The 5829-nt window shown below is 49.1% G+C and overlaps 1 long non-coding RNA gene across 1 annotated transcript; it reads right to left on the bottom strand.

The window, feature by feature from the left end:
* Nucleotides 1-745: 745 nt before the first annotated feature.
* LOC138158222 (uncharacterized) lies at nucleotides 746-5591 on the bottom strand. The gene is made up of 2 exons (XR_011167592.1): nucleotides 5096-5591; nucleotides 746-2733 (listed from the first exon to the last, which is right to left on the bottom strand). It is a non-coding gene; the product is annotated as an uncharacterized lncRNA (long non-coding RNA).
* Nucleotides 5592-5829: the final 238 nt, after the last annotated feature.

A 5829-nucleotide genomic window follows, 5' to 3' on the forward strand; every position in this document is an offset into this window, starting at 1 on the left:
GGACAGGAGGCTGGTGTCACTGGATTGAAAAGGATGTGCATCTTAGCAAGAAAGGCATGAGAAGACTGGAAAGTTGAAGGGGGCTAGGTTATGAAGGGCTTTGAATGCCAACCAGAGGGTTTTGTGTTTGATCCTGGAGATGACTGAATAATGCAGGTCCCATTTTACAGATGAGGAAATTGAGGCTGGCAGAGGTTAAATGAGTTCCCCAGTAAGTCACACAACTCTCAAGGACTTTCCTGATTAGAGCGTTCCAAACGAGTGCTATTGGAGATCTGAGGTGGGAGGCTGCTGCTTTCCAGGACTAGGGAAGGACTGATGAAGGGGGGGGATAGTGTGAAGGACAGATAGATAGTCATGTGAGAGGCAAGATGGCAAGATTGTAGGCATGAAGAAAAGTGTGAACAAAGTCAGGAGAATAGAGAGCTGTTGGGGTGTTTGTCACAGGTGACAGGGTTAAGTGACTTGCTCAGGGTCACACAGCTATCGTGAGCATTTGAGACTGGATTTGAATCGAGGTCTTCCTGACTCCAGGGCCAGCGCTCTATCTATTGCACCACCCAGTTGCTTTTTAAAAACCCACTGTGGCTAGAGCACTGGAGGGTAACACGAGATAAAACTGGAAAGGTAGGGTTGGCCAGATTGCACAGGGTATACCGAATGCCAGAAAAATAAGGCTGAATTTTACTTGGTTGGCCATAAGGTGTTAATGAAGTCTTTTGATCAGAGGAGAGACAGAACCAAATTTATACATGAGAAAGTTTATCCCAGCCCTGGAAAGACAGATTAGAGGGGAGAAGTGGGAACATGCAACGGGGAACCACCGCCATCCCCGGGGCGGGGGGGAGGGGCGGGCAGTGAGGGGGCCTGCTAGTAACTCAAGAGGAGAGACTTGGGGACAAGGGAAGAGCCAAAGACAGGCCTCAGGTTCTAGACACACCCAGAGTCCTTAGGCAGGGACTGTTCAGCCTCTTCTTTGATGCCACCACTGTCAAACCCATGAGACCTCCTGGCATCCTGACGGTGTTCATGGCCCTTCTGGGTTCTGCATCGTCTGCAAATCTGATAAACGTACCATCACTCCCTTTATCCAAGTCATAGAGGAAAGTTGAACCACACTTGGTCAACCAGGGACCCTGTAGTATAGCGGCTAGGGTCCTGGACTCAGAGTCAGGAAGACCTGAGTTCAAATCATACCCCAGATATTGACTGGCTCTGTGACCCTGGCCACAATGTCTCTGTGCCTCAGTTTTCTCCTCTGTAAAATAAGATAAAGGTCCTTTTTTGTTTTAAATTTCTGCCCCCTAGGGTCCTCCAGCAGAGATCTCCTTCTGCTGTTAATTAGGGACTGTTCTTTGTCGGGGACCATCTCACCAGTTCTGAATCCACTTAACTCTCCTGTCTCTAGCCCATGCCTTCATCTTTTCTAGAAGGCTAGTGGGAAAGACTTTGCCATATGCTTCCCTACAAATCTGGGTAAAAACTATGTCTAAGCATTCCCTTGGTCTAGACTGGCAAGTCTAGTAACCTTGATGGAAAAAGGCAATGAGGTCAGTCTGGCCTGACCTGTTCTCAACCACACTAGGCTGTTCTTTGGCTGCCACTCCCTTCTGTGGATGGCCAAATCCTTCCCTTGAATGAGAAGGGCAGAAGCAAGGGTGGGTTGTAAAGGAAAAATACACAAGTCTGGCCTGGTTCTGTAACTATGGTACCTGGAGGCCTCCATTTCAGGAGGAGATAAAGAAGTTTAAGACCAGAAAAATGTTGATTTTATTTGTGAGTCAAAAGGGCTGGGTCTGGATTCTGATTCTGTCACCTGCCCCCTTCCTGGCAAAACAGTTAACTGGGCTGGGCCTGAGCTTCATCACCTATAAAATGAGGGAGGGCGGTTGGATAAGGTCCCTTGCACTGGGATTTTCTATGATCCTAGGTGTGGAGAATAAAAGAGGAAGCCAGAAATCACCTGGGGTGTGAAGGGTGGGGAGAAATCACCAGCGGTGAGGCCTATTTGGCTAACCTGGAGGGGTCCTGTGGCAGGTTGGGGAGAACCTGAAAATGGCACAGGGGGGGCTAGGACGCAAAAGGCCTTGAGTGTCAAGGTAGAGAAGTTGGGTGGGCGGTAGTGATCCACCATATCCCTCATAGGGATGAGAAGGTGCTAAAAGTGGTATTTTACAAGGAGAACTCACAATGTTTATCGAAATCCTATGGTCCCAACTCATTTTACAGATGAGTAAACTGAGGCCTACAAGATCCAGGTCTTTAAGGAACCACTTAGAAAAGCCCCCTCTTTCATGTGACTTATCCAAGGTCACACAAGCAGTAGAATCCCAGACTTGGAACTGGAAGGGACTTCACGTGGAAGCCCCTCACTTTATGGAGGATAAAAGCCCCTCCTCCTCTGGGCCTACTTGCTTCCTTCAAGCCCCAGCCTTTTGCAGGGAGCCTCTCCTGATTCCCAGGATCCTTGTGCCTTCCCTCCATTCCTCATTTCCTATTAATCCTGCCTCTAACTGTCTGTCCATCCCTGTTCACGTTGTCTCCCCCACTGGCCTGTGAGATGCTCCAGGGGCTGCCTTTTGTCTTTCTTTGTAGCACATAGTAGGGGCTTAATGTTTGTGGAGCCAGGGCTCTCTGACTCTGAATCCAGGCACCACAAGGAACTGGAGTGAGAAGAGACTGGAGGTAGGGTCATTCATCGGGAATCTTCTGGGCTGGAGAGACAGCTGAGACCTAGAGACATTTGCGGGAAAGAAACGAAAGAGGTTTGTCATTGTTCAGTCATTTCCAGTCACATCTAACTCTTTATGACCTAATTTGGGGTTCTCTTGGCAGACACTGGAGGGGTTGGCCATTTCCTTCTCCAGCTCATTTTACAAATGAGGAAACTGAGGCAAATAGGGTTCAGTGACTTGCCCAGGGTCACCCACCTAGTAGGAATGTGAGGCTAGATTTGAACTAAGGGTCATGAGTCTTCCTGACCCCAGGCCCAGCGTCTCTCCACTGTTCCACCCAGCTGCCCCCAAAGTGGGGGATGGGAAGAGAAATCAAGTTTTTGTAACATCCTCATCCTCTCCAAATTTCTTCACCCCTCTCAACATACACATTTTCCTGTGTTTCCATCCCACCTCCAGGCACTCAGAGACATCAGGCTCTATCAACAAACACCCTGCCTCTTCTGGACAGGGAGAAGCAGACCAGACAAAACACCAGATGCAGTTATTATAATAGAGTCATTCTGGAGAGAGAGGGAGAGAGACAGTCAGAGAGACTGGGACACAGAGGGAACCTGGAGAGATAAAGGTAGAAAACAAAGAGCCAGAGACAGAGGGAACAGGGTGACACAGAGACATGGCCAGACACAAAGGGAACCTGGAAAGGGACAGAGATAAGACAAGGAACTGGAGACAAGGAGGTAGCTTGGAGACAGTAGAGAGGGAGACCAAGCAGCAGACGCAGAAGCTGAGATTATCTCCCATTTATCCTGAATGTCGCTTATTTAAATGTGTTGTCTCCCCCATTAGACCAGATCGAAGCAGACTGAATAGAGGCAGATAGGAGAATGCAGGTGACTTCTCTTCAGCCAGACTTTAAAGAGATTTGCAAAAATGTGTAAAATAAGGCCACTTTTCTATTTTTTTGGAAAATGTATCTGTCACCAAAATATGCTATTTTTGTTAACATGTGATGGGTCTATTGGTTTTTTAAATGAATAAATGATTTTAAATTTATCAGTTTTAATTGCTAATGTGGTAAATATTCATAGATATAACCTTACAAACAAAAGCTTTTTGAGATCCTCAATCATTCCTAAAAGTTGTAAAGAGATCTTGAGACCCCCAAATTTGAGAATCCCTGCCCTAGGGCTTGAAGGGACCTCAGAGGCCATCTATAGTGCCTTGTTTTTTAGAGAGATAAAGGGACTGAGGGCCCAGGCAAAACAAGATGGATTTATTAGAGTCTTAATATGTACCTGTGCTAAGTTCTGAGGACACAAGAACAGAAAGAAAGGCAGTCCTTGCCCTCAAGATGCTTACCTCTAAAGTGGGAAGATGAGAGATAAAAGTAATTGAGGGGGACAGGGTGGTCAGTCAATAAACATTTATCACTGCTCATTAATGAACACTACCAGACTTTGATTAATTACACTGATAAATTATGTTTTATAATTGTTTGTTACATTTTTTTATTGTATTATATTTAACTAATAAACATTACTCCTTTACCAGGAAAGTAAAGTAAGTATCTCTGGCAGCATTTGAACCCAGTCCCTTCTGACTTCAGAGCTCTTTCCCATTGTACCACAATATGTCCTTCCTTCTTTCCTTCCCTTTCTCCATGCCTTCCTCCTTCCCTCTCCCTCACTTCTTCCTTCCCTGCTTCCTTCCTTCTTCTCCCCCCACCTTCCTTCCTTGGGCTAGATGAAATCTGAGACCCCTTCCAATTCTAAATGCATGCTGAGTAAATACCCCATGGCCAAGTCCCTTTGAGCCTCAGTTTCCCCATCTGTAAGGTGATAGTTGAACAAGATAGCCTCTTAAGACCCTTTGGACTCTCCATCTATGATCCCTTGTATGACCACGTAAGGCTTATTTCACCTTCCTGGGGCCTGAATTTCTGCCAATCTATAAATGGAGGGGATCCCCAGCTTTGAAGACTGATTCCTTCTAGCTCCAAACCATTTCTGGGTGAAGCATTTCTATCTTTGTCTTTTGTAAGTCCCCTCTAACGCATAAGCAGATCTGCTCCAGCCCCCCAGCTCCCTGATCTGGCCCCATCTCTCCAAGTTGTGTTGCTGGATCTGTTTTCCACAAACTGCCGGCTCATTTCCTCACTTCCTATTTTCTTCTCTCTGTCTGTCTCTGTCTGTCTGTCTGCCTCCCTCTCTCTCCTTCCTTCCTTCCTTCTTTTTTGTTTGTCTCCTCAGTCTCCAGACTTAGGAAGGGATGGGTGGGAGCGGGCATCTCCACCTCGGCTTAATGAGTACTTCGATAATTATCCAAGAGATCAGTCCAATTTCCATATGGCCAGGAACACTTTCCCTCTTGGTTTGGAGTAAGAGGTCCTGGGTTTGAATCCTGATTCTGTTACTTACCTGGGTGGCCCAAGACAAGTCACTTCACCGCTCCAGGCCTGTTTCCTCTTCTGTAAAATGGGCCGGATGGTGCCCAAGGTCCCCCTCCAGCTAGGATCCTGTAATCCAGCCGGCTCCTTTGACAGATGGGGCGACTTAAGTCCCAGAAAGCTGAGTGACTTGCCCTGGGCCACACAGCCAGCATGGGGCAGAGGCAGCATTTGAACCCAACTCCCTGGACGTCCTGTTCCCTTTCGGGGGATGGTTTCTGGCAGGAATGCAGCGCCGGGTGCCAAGCAAGGGCTCGGCGCCCGGGCGGATGACGAAGGCTGCCAGGGCTCAGGGATGGCGGCGCGGGGACAGGACAGGCAGGACAGGACAGGACAGAACGGCGTGTCCAGGCGCCCGGGGACAGCGGAAGCGGCGGCGAGGGCCGCCTGCCAAGGGCTGGTTTCGCTCCGGACGTCTCCTAGCAACGGGTCCCTAGCCACCGCGCCCGAGCCTCCTGTATCACTATGCCTCTGTGACGTCACCGTCTCCATGGTGACTATCGCGCCTGGAACGCCGCGGCTCCCGTGCAGCCAGCCAGCGGGGATGGGGGCGGAAAGTCTTCTGGGCCGGGGCCGGAGCGGCGCCCGGGAGGGAAGGAGGGCGCCTGCGGTTGTGTCCAAGCCGCGCCCCGCCCCTACGCCCAGTCCCCCTTCTGCGTGGGGTGGGGGTGGGGGGGGTGTTTCCTGGGAGATGTTTAAGTTTAC

This window comes from Petaurus breviceps, unplaced genomic scaffold, assembly GCF_028583685.1.
Source record: "Petaurus breviceps papuanus isolate PSGF00001 unplaced genomic scaffold, PetGlider_PUasm1.0 174, whole genome shotgun sequence".
NCBI lineage: Eukaryota > Metazoa > Chordata > Mammalia > Diprotodontia > Petauridae > Petaurus > Petaurus breviceps.